General features: G+C 36.3%; 1 protein-coding gene across 1 annotated transcript in view; it reads left to right on the forward strand.

The window, feature by feature from the left end:
- Positions 1–8,358: 8,358 nt before the first annotated feature.
- Positions 8,359–18,839, forward strand: part of LOC117331619 (FERM domain-containing protein 4A-like) — a 169,438-nt gene continuing 158,957 nt past the window's right edge. Inside the window, exon 1 of the mRNA XM_033890440.1 lies at positions 8,359–8,473. The gene's annotated coding sequence lies outside the window, so the exon portion shown is untranslated. The remainder of the gene's footprint in view (positions 8,474–18,839) is intronic.

Raw genomic sequence — 18,839 nt, forward strand, 5'->3', positions numbered from 1 at the left:
TAAAGTCACCGGTACACTGTTATAAGTGTTCTTTATCATTTGAAATGGGGAAAAACCCTATACGTTATATAATCATCATGAAATATTTTGCATTATTTCCTCCCACGCATTTATTACTTTGTAATTCTTTCTAATATTCGAGAACATATAACATTATAGTACAAATTATAATTATAATTTTATTTTGTAAGTCATTCTAATTCATGAACTTAATTGATAAAGATCCTGACAACACAAGCACGGACTTGTCGATGAATGAATCCCACGTTGCTTAAGGAATGTTTTATCGGCAAAAAAATCCAATATCAGATAAAAAGATTAATTTTCTTTTACATATTATCAAAATACAAAATCATGAATTAAGGTTATTTTATGAGATAGCGTTTGTTTGACTCGTGCTACTATCACAATTTCATTTTAAAGACTAAATACCACTGTTCATTGATTAATCGAACTTTCAAAAGAAATCGCGCTTTCGGATAACTTACCCACATTTCCTTTGTCTATTTACAGTATTAAATGGCGAAAATGGTTCTTTTACACCAAACTCTACGCGTATTACTCATTGGTTGCCACTGTGATCATATGATTAAGGAACAAATTAGCTAACAACTATTTATAGCAATACACGTCATCATGTCCGAAGTCCTACTCAAACTGTTTCATTGATAATATATTGCACCGGTTTCAAAGTTATATTATCTTTCGAAATGGTTCAAAATCTCATTATATCAATATATACGTTAGTACAAATACTTCTCTTTATACCACATGACACTAGTTTTGAGAATTTCTGATCTATTTTATTGCATCTCGTCATAGTTATACTTGAGTAATGGTTTTCGGTATCCCACCAAATATCGGAAAACTGCTGGGGTCTTTCCGCCATTTATTGTTAATCTGAATTCGAATCCTATTGTCCATCATTATTGAGTACACCCCCGCTAAGTGAGTGCAAAATTACAAATACTTTGCACAGTGTATGAAAAGATTTCACTCTTTCAAGATGTATTTAATCACTTTAGCAGCACGTATACATGTATACATTGTATATATGTGTGTGTTACAAAGAGGTAAAATATATAATACAATATGAACTGATAGAATAACAATGGAGATAAGCCATCTCAATACTTAATATGAAATTACGTTTTCAAACATCTGTTAATTTCAACTATTTTTGTATAAATTTACTTACTTTTTTTGTAGTCGCACTCGAGTTTCTCAAACTGTAAACATTTCCTCCATTAAACTGTAATATTCCCTCCATTAAACTGTAATATTCCCTCTATTAAACTGTAATATTCCCTCTATTAAACTGTAATATTCCCTCTATTAAACTGTAATATTCCCTCCATTAAACTGTAATATTCCCTCTATTCAACTGTAATATTTCCCCTATTAAACAGTAACATTCCCCTATTAAACTGTAATATTCCCTCTATTAAACTGTAATATTCCCCTATTAAACTGTAATATTCCCTCTATTAAACTGTAATATTCCCTCTATTAAACTGTAATATTCCCCCTATTAAATTGTAATATTCCCTCTATTAAACTGTAATATTCCCCTATTAAACTGTAACATTCCTCTATTAAACTGTAATCATTCCCCCTATTAAACTGTAATCATTCCCCCTATTAAACTGTAATCATTCCCCCTATTAAACTGTAATATTCCCTCTATTAAACTGTAATATTCCCTCTATTAAACTGTAAACATTTCCTCTATTCAACTGTAATATTCCCTCTATTAAACTGTAATATTTCCCCTATTAAATTGTAATATTCCTCCTATTAAACTGTATTATTTCCTCTATTAAACTGTAATATTTCCCCCATTAAACTGTAATATTATACCTTACCTCATTCATTTAAGTGCCTATTTGAGTCTAGTAGTTGCTCCGGTCCATATATAGTATATGGCCCGGAGTCAAGGGCCGAAGTCCTTGACTCCGGGCCGACGCTATATGAAAATGACGTCATAATACCAAGTTGACGTCGTCATATTATGACGTCATCATTTCAGACACTGAGCGAAATGGCGTCTGGCAGTGATAGATTTGCGTCCTTGGACGAAACCGAACTTGTTTCGATAACCGATGCGAAGGACTCCATCAATACCAAACAAGCAACTAAATACGCAGTGAACACCTTCCGTTCCTATTTAAAAGAAAAATCAACAACAGAGGATTTCGAAAACTTTACGAATGAGGAACTAAACAACAACGGAGTAAGGAACACCCTGTATTTTTGCATCGTTTTGTTTGTTTCAAATTAAATGTTTAATGATTAAGAACAACTTGTTGTTTATTTTTTCCATGTCATGTTGGTCATATTCGGTATAATATAACAAATATTGCATGTCACTTCGGGCAATATGGGAGTTTATGGACTGGTCAGTCACCCAAATATATGTATATGGACCGAAGCTTTCGCTTCGGTCCATATACATATATTTGGGTGACTGACCAGTCCATAAACTCCCATATTGCCCTCAGTGCCATGCAATATTTGTTAAATATTCCCTCTATTAAACTGTAATATTCCCTCTATTAAACTGTAATATTCCCTCTATTTAACTGTAATCATTCCCTTCAATAAACTGTAATCATTCTCTTTATTAAACTGTAATATTCCCTCTATTAACTGTAACATTCCCTGTATTAAACTGTAATATTCCCTCTATTAAACTGTAACATTCCCTCTATTAAACTGTAATATTCCCTCTATTAACAGTAATATTTCCTCTATTAAACTGTAATATTCCCTCCATTAAACTGTATAATTCCCTCTATTAAACTGTAACATTCCCTCTATTAAACTGTAATATTCCCTCCATTAAACTGTAATATTCCCTCCTATTAAACTGTAATATTCCCTCCATTAAACTGTAATATTCCCTCCATTAAACTGTAATATTTCCTCTATTAAACTGTAATATTCCCTCTATAAAACTGTAATATTCCCCTATTAAACTGTAACATTCCCTCTATTAAACTGTAATATTCCCTCCATTAAACTGTATAATTCCCTCTATTAAACTGTAACATTCCCTCTATTAAACTGTAATCATTCCCTCCATTAAACTGTAATATTCTCTCCATTAAACTGTAATATTCCCTCTATTAAACTGTAATATTCCCTCTATTAAACTGTAATATTTCCCCCATTAAACTGTAATATTCCCTCTATTAACTGTAACATTCCCTGTATTAAACTGTAACATTCCCTGTATTAAACTGTAATATTCCCTGTATTAAACTGTAATATTCCCTCCATTAAACTGTAATATTCCCCCTATTAAACTGTAATATTCCCTCCATTAAACTGTAATATTTCCCCTATTAAACTGTAATATTCCCTCCATTAAACTGTAACATTCCCTCTATTAAACTGTAACATTCCCTCTATTAAACTGTAATATTTCCCCCATTAAACTGTAATATTCCCTCTATTAAACTGTAATATTCCCTCCATTAAACTGTAACATTCCCTCTATTAAACTGTAATATTCCCTCTATTAAACTGTAATATTCCTCTATTAAACTGTAACATTCCCTCTATTAAACTGTAATATTTCCCCCATTAAACTGTAATATTCCCTCTATTAAACTGTAATATTCCCTCTATTAAACTGTAATATTCCCTCTATTAAACTGTAATATTCCTCTATTAAACTGTAATATTCCCTCCATTAAACTGTAATATTTCCTCTATTAAACTGTAATATTCCCTCTATTAAACTGTAATATTCCCTCTATTAAACTGTTGTATTCCCTCTATTAAACTGTAATATTCCCTCCTATTAAACTGTAATATTCCCTCCATTAAACTGTAATATTCCCTCCATTAAACTGTAATATTTCCTCTATTAAACTGTAATAATCCCTCTATAAAACTGTAATATTCCCTCTATTAAACTGTAATATTCCCCTATTAAACTGTAATATTCCCTCTATTAAACTGTAATATTCCCTCTATTAAACTGTAACATTCCCCTATTAAACTGTAATATTCCCTCCATTAAACTGTAACATTCCCTCTATTAAACTGTAATATTCCCCCTATTAAACTGTAATTTTCCCTCTATTTAACTGTAAACATTCGCTATTTTAAACTGTAAACATTCCCTCTTTTGAACTGTTATATTCCCTCCGTAAAACAATAAGCATCACCTCCATTAAACTATAATATTTCCTCCATTAAACTTTAAACATAACTTCCATTACGCTGTGAAATTTCAATAAACCATTTTGGTTTTGATCTCTAAGCCTATCAAATAGTTTCAACTGCAAATAGATTTGAGGCGAAATACACAGCTAGCGCTTGCTCAGTTGGTCAGACAGTCCTACATGTGAGTATGATTCTTTTTCTTGGGACCACAATAGCTCAGTCGGTTAGAGCGCCGGGTTTGTAATGTATGATTTGATAGTTGTACACTCTTGAATCTATTATCTAGTAAAACAACAACAAACAAAAAAAAAAAAAAAAAAAAATCTTGATTCAGATTCAGATTCTTGTACATGGTTCGATGCTCCCTACCCGTGTGTCGAGTTTTTTGTAACTCTTGAAGCTGAGAAACGCACCGGCCTGTGCTGTCGTGGTTGTGTCCTTGGACAAGACACTCTACCCTTATTGCTCTGAATGGCATGCGACGGGCCTCCCTTACATATATGTTGTTCAGTGTGGTAGTCGCCAACGACTTCAAGAAGACCCCCACCTCAAAATGACCCCGGCTGTTTACGGAGTGATAAACGCAGCAAACAAACAAACAAACAAACAAACAAACAAACATGATTCCTATTACACTCTTGCTTCATGTGGAAGAAAAAAATATTATCTGTTTATAAAAACTGCTACTTTTTACTTTTTGCAAATATATTTTTATAGTAACAATCCTTGTCCATTCTTCACAACAATTATGAAATTCATTGAGAGCTTGTTGAGTGATTGCACAGCGAATGACTAAGGCTACATGATGTACCTATCCATCACATGTCGCAATAGGGTGGTGACGTCAAATTCAGTTTTCACGGAAATATGTAAGTTATTTTTAATTGACTTTATCGTCTAGCTGAAATAGCAATCATTTATGATATTTTGTCATAGCAAAATTGGCAGGGATTTAGATTGAACGTAATATCCTCTACTCTGTACCCATCGCCCACCTAGCCCCTTTATTCAGTACCTGTATGTACTTTAGCGGCCTCTGTTGGGCCCCTTTATAGATATACCTGTATGTACTTTAGCGGCCTCTGTTGGACCCCTTTATATATATACCTGTATGTACTTTAGCGGCCTCTGTTGGACCCCTTTATAGATATACCTGTATGTACTTTAGCGGCCTCTGTTGGACCCCTTTATAGATATACCTGTATGTACTTTAGCGGCATCTGTTGGACCCCTTTATAGATATACATGTATGTACTTTAGCGGCCTCTGTTGGACCCCTTTATATATATACCTGTATGTACTTTAGCGGCCTCTGTTGGACCCCTTTATATATATACCTGTATGTACTTTAGCGGCCTCTGTTGGACCCCATTATATATATACCTGTATGTACTTTAGCGGCCTCTGTTGGACCCCTTTATATATATACCTGTATGTACTTTAACGGCATCTGTTGGACCCCGCCTTTCTACTTGTTACTCAGATATATCACACAAACCAGATTTATATCATTTCCTTCCTACTAAAGAAGTAGTCTCTCTGTCATAGTTTCTCGTTTTTGACTCACAAGGAAATAAAGACATCGGTGAATACCAGATTGTGTCACAGACTGTCGTTGATAACACCACACACGTTTTGGCAAATAAATTTAAGATATAAAAGATATTAAGACTGAATGTTCTTCACATCTTTTAAACAACACTGAACTTTCCCCATATTTCCCGTATTGAACCCCGCCTTCTAACATTATATTGAGTAGACTTTACCAAGATCTCCCCAATTGAACCCCACCCTCTCACATTATATTGAGTAGACTTTACCCAGATCTCCCCTATTGAACCCCACCCTCTAACATTATATTGAGTAGACTTTACCCAGATCTCCTCAATTGAACCCCGCCCTCTAACATTATATTGAGTAGACTTTACCCAGATCTCCCCTATTGAACCCCACCCCCTAACATTATATTGAGTAGACTTTACCCATTTATCCCCAATTGAACCCCACCCTCTAACATTATATTGAGTAGACTTTATCCTGATCTCCCCAATTGAACCCCACCCTCTAACATTATATTGAGTAGACTTTACCCAGATCTCCCCTATTGAACCCCACCCTCTAACATTATATTGAGTAGACTTTACCCAGATCTCCCCTATTGAACCCCACCCTCTAACATTATATTGAGTAGACTTTACCCAGATCTCCCCTATTGAACCCCACCCTCTCACATTATATTGAGTAGACTTTACCCAGATCTCCCCAATTGAACCCCACCCTCTAACATTATATTGAGTAGACTTTACCCAGATCTCCCCTATTGAACCCCACCCTCTAACATTATATTGAGTAGACTTTACCCTGATCTCCCCAATTGAACCCCACCCTCTAACATTATATTGAGTAGACTTTACCCTGATCTCCACAATTGAACCCCACCCTCTAACATTATATTGAGTAGACTTTACCCAGATCTCCCCTATTGAACCCCGCCCTCTAACATTATATTGAGTAGACTTTACCCATTTATCCCTAATTGAACCCCACCCTCTAACATTATATTGAGTAGACTTTATCCTGATCTCCCCAATTGAACCCCACCCTCTAACATTATATTGAGTAGACTTTACCCTGATCTCCCCTATTGAACCCCGCCCTCTCACATTATATTGAGTAGACTTTACCCAGATCTCCCCTATTGAACCCCACCCTCTAACATTATATTGAGTAGACTTTACCCAGATCTCCCCTATTGAACCCCACCCTCTAACATTATATTGAGTAGACTTTACCCAGATCTCCCCTATTGAACCCCACCCTCTAACATTATATTGAGTAGACTTTACCCAGATCTCCCCAATTGAACCCCACCCTCTCACATTATATTGAGTAGACTTTACCCAGATCTCCCCAATTGAACCCCACCCTCTAACATTATATTGAGTAGACTTTACCCAGATCTCCCCTATTGAACCCCGCCCTCTAACATTATATTTTTCGTAAACGATGTTTCTTTACTTAGTCCCTTTATTTCTAGTCCGGTGACACCGTTTTCGAGTTTAAACCCCCCTTAACTGGTGAAAATTTCTAACGGAGTTTCACATAACATGATAAAATTTACCAAGACAGAAGAGAGATAACTCTAACGTACTTCATAATATAAATACTTCATGATTTTGTCACTTGATAAATAGTTCCTTTTTCTTTATACAAAAATTAACACCTTTTCAATAAATCATTTGCATAGCTCTTATTTTCATTGATTGTTCATATTTTTAAATATAAATAGTTGTATAAAAAAGAAATCACCACCTGTTACTATTCTTGTATGACACTGATGGCGGAGACAGTCCTCTTAGAGGTCCATGTGACTCAGACGGAGACAACCCTCTCTCCGGTCAGGTTTCAGTGACTTGCTGTGTAACATGACCATTAGCACATAGTATTTTAGCATGCAGTATCTATAAAAACCTGAGATACGTCCTTATCCTACGACAATTTGAACTCATATTTGTCTCATGGAAATGCTCCTGACTAGTATCGGACAAATAAGTTTAGTCACCAGATTTTTTGTCCTATTTATGAAATTATCCTCCGTTTTTTCAAGAGTATAGATATCTAGATCTATCAGATTAATGGAATACAATTTCTGTATCGAAATGATCGCGACATTTAATTCTTCCTTTGGCAAAATTATTTCTTATATTGTTGTATAAGTGATTTTAAATTCTCCATAATAAATATTCCATTTTTGATAGTACCTACGGTGCCTAAATATAAACAGTTGATTCGATTCACAAATTCTTGGATTTTTCCTAGAAACCAGAGCGATGCATAGATTTATTCCTGTATGACAGCTGTCAGCATTAATAAGGTCTACACAAGGTGCCTGAATCGTTTTATAAAATAATAACATATAAGAGTACATCATATGTACTCTTATATGTTATTATTTTATAAAACGAGTCAAGCACCTGTGGTCTACATAATCATATCTGTAATTTGATGCTAACTCTATTTTAAAAACGATCTTTTTGTGTTTAATAATACATTGTCCGTACAGATACATGTGCATTCAAACATTTCTGAAGTGCGACATTGTTTCACAGGCCTGAGACATCCAGACATCTTAGGAAACTCTCTCATCCGGGGTTTCCCTTACAGGTACTGGATGCGTGCGCAGAAACGGAAGTGTATCAAGAGAATGGCGGCCAGATTTGTTACCAGCTAGATAGTTCGAATGGTGATCAATCATGTCTTGACGATTTTACAACGGTTTGAAGACCCATAACGCAAGGTATGTAATAATTGTACCTCTCTTCACCGGACCGAGATGTCACTTCACTCTCCTAATCGTGTTCTGTCCAATACCATCATCTTACCTGACTCATTCACGTTATTGTTTACAGAAGTCAATTTAAAGTGAGCTATTGTTTATGTATCTAGGTCATAGTTGTTGTATACATGTAACCAATTGTTTTCTCCGTATGTTGAGGTCAAAAAGATATCCTACTTTGTTACTTCTATGCAATTGTGCGTTGTCACATAACCATAATTCAACACATGCCGTGTAGAACAGTTTTGTCATGCATGCGTGCAAGCATGAATCATCGAGTTCTCCACAGACGCTGTATCGTGTAACGACAACGTAAGATGTAGATTCAGGCAGCATGCACATGTGTCGTCAATGACAGTATCCCTAACTACACTCAACCCTGATTACCACGTCAGCTGTCTGCTATTGAAACATGAAAGCAGAGCAGTTGTTTTGACAGGGGGCATGTATTCATTGTATATAATTAGGTTTTGCACTGCAATTCAGTGCATTGTAATTTGTAGGTGAGAAGCGTTTATACTGGAGTATCCCAGGCTTCTGTCAAAACTTTTTAATAATTATTATTCAAAATTATGTATTACTTCCAGTAAAGTTACAAGGAGTATAGAGTCTGTGTATTGTACATGGATATTGAGTTAAAAATATCTATACCTTTATACATAATGTACACACTGACTGACTTGTATACATTTGCAGGGTAGTGTTTGACAGACCATGACACATATTATGTTATCTCTTCAACAACACATTTAAATATGATGTATAGTATAATTAATGTTGCCACGCTTTAATGCATGTAAGCTGACTTATCGTTTGTTATTGTGTGGAATTATAACCACCATTAATCGTGGTGTTAAGTGGGAGGACAACTAGATGTTATGTGTGGATTACATCCTATATCAGGTTATACCACAAAGACACAATATCAGATAAACTTCTCAGGTATCTATGTAATGTGGTGACAGTTACTGGACATGCATAGTTTTGTGTAGTCAATGACTGCACAAAAATGTGTTCATGATGATCTATTGCTGAGGATGTTATTACCTCCCTGACAATCCTGATAAATTCCTAACAATGCTGTTGTTTAATTTGTGTATGCTCTATATCACTGTAAGTATACGTACACAATAGGTTTTTAAACAACTGTTACACTGGTTTGAAAACACCCTCAAACTAATTTAGTAGCTGTTCATTTGAGTTCTTTATCATCAACCAAGAGGAACTATATCATCTATACTGTCTTGTGTTATTTATTGATGAACTTGAATTGATTGTGCATTGATGTTTTTATGTGAAAAAATGTATGTAATATATTATATATATATATAAAAAAATCAAAATGGAGCTTTAAGCTAATGAGCATATAATGTGTAAAATTGCTGCGATGTGAAAAAAAGAAACATTAAAATAAATTTCCTCATTATATAAACATACATAATGTACATTCCATTTTTATCAAAACTGAAATATGTCCTTTTCTATGGTGTATTACTTGATACATCCGTTTATCACAATACCGGGTTTATTTGAGGTCATGATAAGACACAAAGTAAACATAGGCAGGTCACTTGCCATGGTTGGGGTGGAGACATACAACAAAGTAGTGTCTGTGTACATCATATACACATGCATGAAATGTAGAACCAACATATGATCAACACATGATGAGGTAATAAACAAAACATGTAATAAATATAATTATATGGAGGCAAAGAAACCTTGAGTATTCACATAGAGACAAGACAATGGAACATATTAATATAGAGGCAATGAAACCTTGAATATTCATATGGAGACAATGGAACACTGAATATTTATATGGAGACAATGGAACATGGAATATTTATTTGGAGGCAATAAAACATTGAATATTCATATGGCGACAATATAACATTGAATATTTATATGGAGGCAATAAAACATTGAATATTCACATGAAGGCAATGAAACCTTGGATATTCACATGGATGTAAAAACTGAAATACTCACATGGAGACAATGAAACATTGAAGATTCACTTGAGTGCATCACTTAAATGTCTTAATTAAAAAACACACACACAAAAAAGGGTGGTTGGCATTTTTAGACGAAATTGTATGATTGTTTTGCCCTGATCATTATTTCATTATCAATCCACTGTTACCAAATTTTATATCCAGGTAAATAAGTTGCAAAGTGCTTGCTGATCATGTTGATGAGGTCATGTACATGTGCTTGCTGATCATGTTGATGAGGTCATGTGCTTCCATATGATAATTTGTTTTATTATCCCCTCGCGACGAAAGTCGGGGAGGGGATATAGCGTTCTGTTCGTACGTACATACGTATGTTCACTTTTTGTCAGCGCTCTTGCGACTTCATTTTTGAACGGATTCTGACCAAACTTCATATATGGGTCCAGCATGTGAATACCTCGAACGAGTTCGTGTTTCAGGATGCCAAGGTCAAGGTCACCGTTACTATTTATAGAAAATTTTTGTCAGCACTCTTGCAACTTCATTTCTGAACGGATTCTGACCAAACTTCATATATGGGTCCAGCATGGGAATACCTCGAATGAGTTTGTGTTTCAGGGTGCCAAGGTCAAGGTCACCGTTACTATTTATAGAAAATTTTTGTCAGCACTCTTGCAACTTCATTTCTGAACGGATCCTGACCAAACTTCATATATGGGTCCAGCATGGGAATACCTCGAATGAGTTTGTGTATCAGGGTGCCAAGGTCAAGGTCACCGTTACTATTTATAGAAAATCTTTGTCAGCACTCTTGCGACTTCATTTCTGAACGGATCCTGACCAAACTTCATATATGGGTCCAGCATGGGAATACCTCAAACGAGTTCGTGTTTTAGGGCGCCAAGGTCAAGGTCAATGTCACCGTTACTATTTATAGAAAATCTTTGTCAGCGCTGTAATGCGACTTCATTTTTGAACGGATCCTGACCAAACTTCATATATGGGTCAAGCATGGCAATACCTCAAACAAGTTTGTGTTTTAGGGCGCCAAGGTTAAGGTCAAGGTCACCGTTACTATTTATAGAAAATCTTTGTCAGAGTTACTTGTGACTTCATTTTTGAATGGATCCTGACCATAATTATAATAACTATCAGGAAATGAAGTTGCTAGTGTGATGCGTAACCAGATACTGTTGAATGCATAACAAAATATACCATATTTATCTGGCAATGAGCCCATGCCTGATAATAAGCCCGTCCATGTCTATTGCAGTTCAGTGCAAATGACAACTGATGTTATTTCAATGTCCTGCAATAACCCCACCCCCTATTTTGCATCAGAGTTCATGTGTTAGCACGCGAGGGGATTTGTATCGTTTGTGATGCCTTGTTTATTTAGGGCATATAGTTTGATATATATATAGTGACCACTGGACCAGATGCTCAGGGCAGGAAGAAAAAAATCAGCATAACTGGTCCTTCAGGCAAGTGAGGATTCAAAAGTACTTGCCCAAAGGTGAAACATAGTGGTCCAATTAAACTGAATTAGTAGTATCTTCAATTACTCTAGGGGAAAGGTAAAAAAAATGAGATATTTTGCACTTGCCATTTGGGCAAGTGGTCACCAATATTTATTTGCCCACAGAACAAATCTACTGGCCCCGGGCCATTGGACCTGGGTTTTTTCTCACCCTGAATGCTGGGTTCGATAAGCATCTGTGGGTATAAACTTGCTAAAGGATATTACAATTTATATTGTTCTTATTATCCTCTGTTGACAGAAAAATAATTCCAAAACTTTCATAAGCTTTATAAATTATATGGTTGATGATTTCAGTATAATTTTAGAAAGACTATTGGAATTGTAGTTGATTTATTAATGATAAAGAGACTGGTTAATTTCTTTTTGAATGTTTGATTAGAACTTTACAAGTGTTTATTGGAAATAGCCTTGTTGTAATTCTAGACATAGAAATTCTACACCTTCTTCCTGAATCACATGATCGGGAGATTACCGGGGTAGGTTGTATTCTAGCTATAGGGACAATACAGCTACTATCAGTGATGTGTAAATATTATAGCCCTCATTTGTTTCTTGTCAGAATGGATATAGTTTTACACTATAAACCTCCATTTACATGAAAGGACACGGAAAGACATTTTTTCTTATTGTTGCAAACAATGACACTGTAATTTAAACTTTGTAGCTATTTTCAGGTCCTTGATGGAACAGCCTGCAATACCCAGCACTTAGTTTAGACACAGAGCATACATTTTAATGAAGGTGTTTTTCAACTTATCCAGGGGCCACAATAGCTTATTTGGTTAGAACACTGGCCAAGTAACTTCAGGTGATCATGAAGATCCGAGGTGCACAGTTTGACGTTCCCTACTTGTGTCGGCTTGCTGGAAGCTGAGAAACAGCCTGTACTGCGTCCTTGGGCTGGAAACTTTACCCTTATTTCTCTAGATAGTGCATGCAATGGGTATCCTGTATGTTGTTCAGTGAGGTAGACACCAACTACTACAATGATACCCTGCCTTAAAATGACCCTAGCTGCGTATGGTGCGATAATCCCAGGAAAAAACCAAACAAACTTATCAATTAATGTAAATGGTGGAATGATGTACAAGGTCACTGTAGTAATAAGTGATAAGGTTTTGCAGTATTAAACACACTAATATGAGGAGTGGCAACACATACCCCTTTAAATCTCTGATTCATGGTTTGGGTTGAACTTTATAGGTTATCATGTCCGGTTAAGCATTTGTTGGCATTTCCCTGATCACAACAGATCAGTTTACCTTTGTCAGAGTGTCAAAGTGTACATTCATGTTTTAATTGATTGTAAATTGAAAACAAAAAATTTGGTTCTTTGATATTTAATTCAGAATTGTGAAATTTAAAACATATATATATATGATCCATTGATGCTATAACTTACTTACTTCATCATATAGAATCTTGAGCACATGTTGGATTATGGATTTATTAATCTATTGTTCATCACTTTTATGGGTATAACATATTCTGCTTGAAATTTAATTTCAATTTACACCCTTAAAAGAAATTATTTCAATATAATTTTTTTTCTCTCCTCATATTTTGAGTAATTGGAATTTTCTGTTAAGTAGGGGAGACTACTCTAGTTGTCTTCAGTCTGTTGCCAGCAGACACGAGTTGGGCAGCTTTGATTTTATCATAATCACTGGTGTCAGTGAATCCATATCACATGTATGCATATATTGGCAAAATTATTTTATGTAGAATATATAGATGCCATGTAGCTTATAAAACATAAAAAAAACCCAACTTAGTGCCAAATTAAATGTGATATAAACAATATAATGAATATATATTCTTTTTTAACTGACAACAAATGTTTGTTTACAATATGGCTTGTCATTTATTCTTCCTTTTATTAAAAAGAATGCATGTAGCTTGCACTTGTCATATTAAAATAGGTTCTGTAGAGACAATTATATCTGGAGCATGCCCAGGTAATGAATTAAGACCACTACCTATAGTATTATTATAGACTAGAGATCTAGAGTACACAAATATTGAGCTTTAAACATGCATTTAGTTGATGGGATTTCAACTGATACATGTGACAACAGCTTACACAGACAGGTTATAAGATTAAGACAATATTTTTTATATTTTTTTTTTCCTCGGGCAAATGTCATCATTTGGTTGTTTCAAATTTTCATATTGAGGTGTATTAAGGCTGGTGTGCACTGATCTGTACACGACAGACAGGCTCTTAATTAAGGGACAAATCTCAACAACTTAGAAAATAATTAAGAATTATAGTTTTGATTTATTTCTACTTTATCTGTGCATTTGTTTAGTTCTGTTACTTTAAGTATGTCAGCAAACTTCATATGTGGAAGTGTTTTGAACATCACACCTGAAACTTATTAATGTAGGTCATTGTACAGTAATTAACTGTTTTGTAGTTTCCCTGATTTCCATAGGTGATGTAATTATAATCATACTGTATTTCTGTAGGAACATGTTTAGGTGTATTTCTAACAATTTGATAAAAGGACTTACGTACCGATATACATAGTACTATAGTGTATGTACACACATGAATTATTTTCATGGAACAAGGAAACAAATGATTGAAAATTCATTTTCATGGAAACATAGATAAAATGCAGCATCATAGACACACTAGTACTGTACTTACAGTTTTTTGTGGTCTGGTATGGCTGTGGTACAAACCTATCCTCCCTATAACACCGATGGAAGAGTTATTCATGTTGCAAATAAGATTTCAAAATAGAAAAAAAACCCTGAGAGATTTGTTTTCTATCAAATGTGATATATACAAGAATTAATCAGTACAGCATAAAATGGCGTGTTCGGCTCAGTCAGTCGAGATAGCATTTGGTAAATTGCTAGAATATGAAGTTAGCTCCCTTATCTCATGGATTCTTGGCAAAGCAACTGTTAGGTAATTAATAAAGATACGGGTTTGTTCATGTTTACCTTGTAGAATGGGTTCTGTATGGTATTTGAGTTATCAGAATTACAAATATGAAAAAGGGTAGAGTAAGAGTATTTAAAAAGAATCATTTAATTATTATGATACATCAGAGACATATATAGAGAGATAAGTAACATCGCTATTTTCCCGTACAAGTGTTGGCTCCCTTTATTTGTGACCATTCAAGCATATCCCTTAATTATCGAGAGAGCCTTGTCCCCTATCAAACACATGCGAGCACAGGTAAATCGGGCTTTGCGCATGTGAGTATCGATGTACTGGAACTTATTCGACATGTTCTAGTTAATCCACCATTACGTCAGACCAAAACATCGTCAATTTTAAATACACACAGAAAGCACATCATTTTATTTAGGCCACTACAAAAGTTACAACATTATCCAAAAACTATCATACTTATGGGATATAGTCTTGATAATTATGCACACTGTTGTCATTTATCCGTATTTTCGAAAATCAATTGGGTCCTATTCGACATGACTTAGTTTTGTAATTACGCCGCCATTACGTCAGACCAAAACATCGTCAATTTTAAACGCACACAAAAAGCACATCGTTTTATTTAGGCCACTACAAAAGTTACTACATTATCCAAAAACTATCATACTTATGGGATATGGTCTTGTTTATCATGCACATTGTTGTAATTTATCCGTATTTTCGAAAACCCCATAGGGACTTTTCGAAAATTGAAGATTCTGGCCGATCTTCCTTGTGGTGTGCTTGACTTTCATACTCAAAATACAAACACTTTGACAGCAAATTGTGATATATTTCATATTGATGACACTTCTGCACTTTGATATTAATAATATTAAAGCACATCATTGGATCTTGGTGATGATTTCAAATAGAAATTATTGATAATTATGTGTCTGGTTTTCAAGTTTTCTCCAATATGGCGTCAGGAGAAGACTGAACCGAGCGACCGCAAAGGATTGTGGGAAGGTCAGGGGCCACCACGTAGACATAGGGGCAAATAGAGAGTGACCAATCTCTGTATATATGTCTCTGGATACATGCATGATATATATATGTTATATATGCATATATATTTTAAATCACTGTATAAATTTTTACTCCTAGCTCTTTCTGCAATTTTTGTATAATTGGTCATAGTTGGCTGAAACTGATTACATGACTTGATTAAGGATATCAGTCACTTTGACATATTATTAGATGTAACGATCAATGTTACAGTAGACATATCAACTTTAAAAAAAAACTTCGTCATTTAGTTAGATAGTTGAATCTTATCACGATTGTATATTGCAGACGTCGCACACAAATTCCAATGTAATGAATATTTCCAGTGTTTGAATCGTTAAACCTTTGTGTTTAAGATATTGGATGTAAGTTTGGGAACATAACTGTTTGTTGGTTTAATTTGTATAAAGGGTACCAGCGATACCATATAAATGCTGGCTGGGTATATGATGTAACAGGCTGGGTTTTTGATGTAGAGCTGTGTTGGTACAAGCTGGGTTTGTGATGTAGAGCTGTGTTAGTACAGGCTGGGTTTGTGATGTAGAACTGTGTTGGTACAGACTGGGTTTGTGATGTAGAGCTGTGTTGGTACAGGCTGGGTTTGTGATGTAGAGATGTGTTGGTACAGACTGGGTTTGTGATGTAGAGATGTGTTAGTACAGGCTGGGTTTGTGATGTAGAGATCTAGATGTGTTGGTACACACTGGGTTTGTGATGTAGAGATGTGTTAGTACAGGCTGGGTTTGTGATGTAGAGATGTGTTAGTACAGGCTGGGTTTAAATTTGTGATGTAGAGCTGTGCCAGTACAGGCTAGGTTTGTGATGTAGAGCTGTGTTGGGGTGGGTATATATAGACTGGTGTAGGTCTGTGTTGGGGTGGGTATACAGACTGGTGTAGGTCTGTGTTGGGGTGGGTATATATAGACTGATGTAGGTATGTGTTGGGGTGGGTATATAGATTGATGTAGAGCTGTGTTGGGGTGGGTATATAGACTGGTGTAGGTCTGTGTTGGGGTGGGTATATATAGACTGGTGTAGGTATGTGTTGGGGTGGGTATATAGATTGATGTAGGTCTATGTTGGGAGGGGTATATAGACTGGTGTAGGTCTGTGTTGGGGTGGGTATATATAGACTGGTGTAGGTATGTGTTGGGGTGGGTATATAGATTGGTGTAGGTCTGTACATGTGTTGGGTTGGGTATATAGACTGGTGTAGGTCTGTGTTGGGGTGGGTATATAGACTGGTGTAGGTATGTGTTGGGGTGGGTATATATAGACTGGTGTAGGTCTGTGTTGGGTTGGGTATATAGACTGGTGTAGGTCTGTGTTGGGTTGGGTATATAGACTGGTGTAGGTCTGTGTTGGGGTGGGTATATATAGACTAGTGTAGGTCTGTGTTGGGGTGGGTATAGACTGGTGTAGGTCTGTGTTGGTGTGGGTATATAGACTGGTGTAGGTCTGTGTTGGTGTGGGTATATATAGCCTGGTGTAGGTATGTGTTGGGGTGGGTATATATAGACTGGTGTAGGTCTGTGTTGGGGTGGGTATATATAGACTGGTGTAGGTCTGTGTTGGTGTGGGTATATATAGACTGGTGTAGGTCTGTGTTGGGAGGGGTATATATAGACTGGTGTAGGTCTATGTTGGGTTTGGTATATAGACTGGTGTAGGTCTGTGTTGGTGTGGGTATATATAGACTGGTGTAGGTCTGTGTTGGGGTGGGTATATATAGACTGGTGTAGGTCTGTGTTGGTGTGGGTATATATAGACTGGTGTAGGTCTGTGTTGGTGTGGGTATATATAGCCTGGTGTAGGTCTGTGTTGGGGTGGGTATATATAGACTGGTGTAGGTATGTGTTGGGGTGGGTATATATAGACTGGTGTAGGTCTGTGTTGGGGTGGGTATATAGACTGGTTTAGGTCTGTGTTGGGGTGGGTATATAGACTGGTGTAGGTCTATGTTGGGGTGGGTGGTCTGTGTTGGGAGGGGTATATATAGACTGGTGTAGAGCTGTGTGGGGGTGGGTATAGACTGGTGTAGGTATGTGTTGGGGTGGGTATATATAGACTGGTGTAGGTCTGTGTTGGTTTGGGTATATAGACTGGTGTAGGTCTGTGTTGGGTTGGGTATATAGACTGGTGTAGGTCGGTGTTGGGGTGGGTATATATAGACTAGTGTAGGTCTGTGTTGGGGTGGGTATAGACTGGTGTAGGTCTATGTTGGGTTGGGTATATAGATTGGTGTAGGTCTGTGTTGGGTTGGGTATATAGACTGGTTTAGGTCTGTGTTGGGAGGGGTATATATAGACTGGTGTAGGTCTGTGTTGGTGTGGGTATATATAGACTGGTGTAGGTCTGTGTTGGTGTGGGTATATATAGACTGGTGTAGGTCTGTGTTGGGAGGGGTATATAGACTGGTGTAGGTCTGTGTTGGGGTGGGTATATATAGACTGGTGTAGGTCTGTGTTGGTGTGGGTATATATAGACTGGTGTAGGTATGTGTTGGGGTGGGTATATATAGACTGGTGTAGGTCTGTGTTGGGTTGGGTATATAGACTGGTGTAGGTCTGTGTTGGTGTGGGTATATATAGACTGGTGTAGGTCTGTGTTGGGAGGGGTATATATAGACTGGTGTAGGTCTATGTTGGGTTGGGTATATAGACTGGTGTAGGTCTGTGTTGGTGTGGGTATATATAGACTGGTGTAGGTCTGTGTTGGGGTGGGTATATAGACTGGTGTAGGTCTGTGTTGGGGTGGGTATATAGACTGGTGTAGGTCTGTGTTGGGGTGGGTATACAGACTGGTGTAGGTCTGTGTTGGGGTGGGTATATATAGACTGGTGTAGGTCTGTGTTGGGGTGGG

This window comes from Pecten maximus, chromosome 7 (assembly GCF_902652985.1).
Source record: "Pecten maximus chromosome 7, xPecMax1.1, whole genome shotgun sequence".
Taxonomy (NCBI): Eukaryota; Metazoa; Mollusca; class Bivalvia; order Pectinida; family Pectinidae; genus Pecten; species Pecten maximus.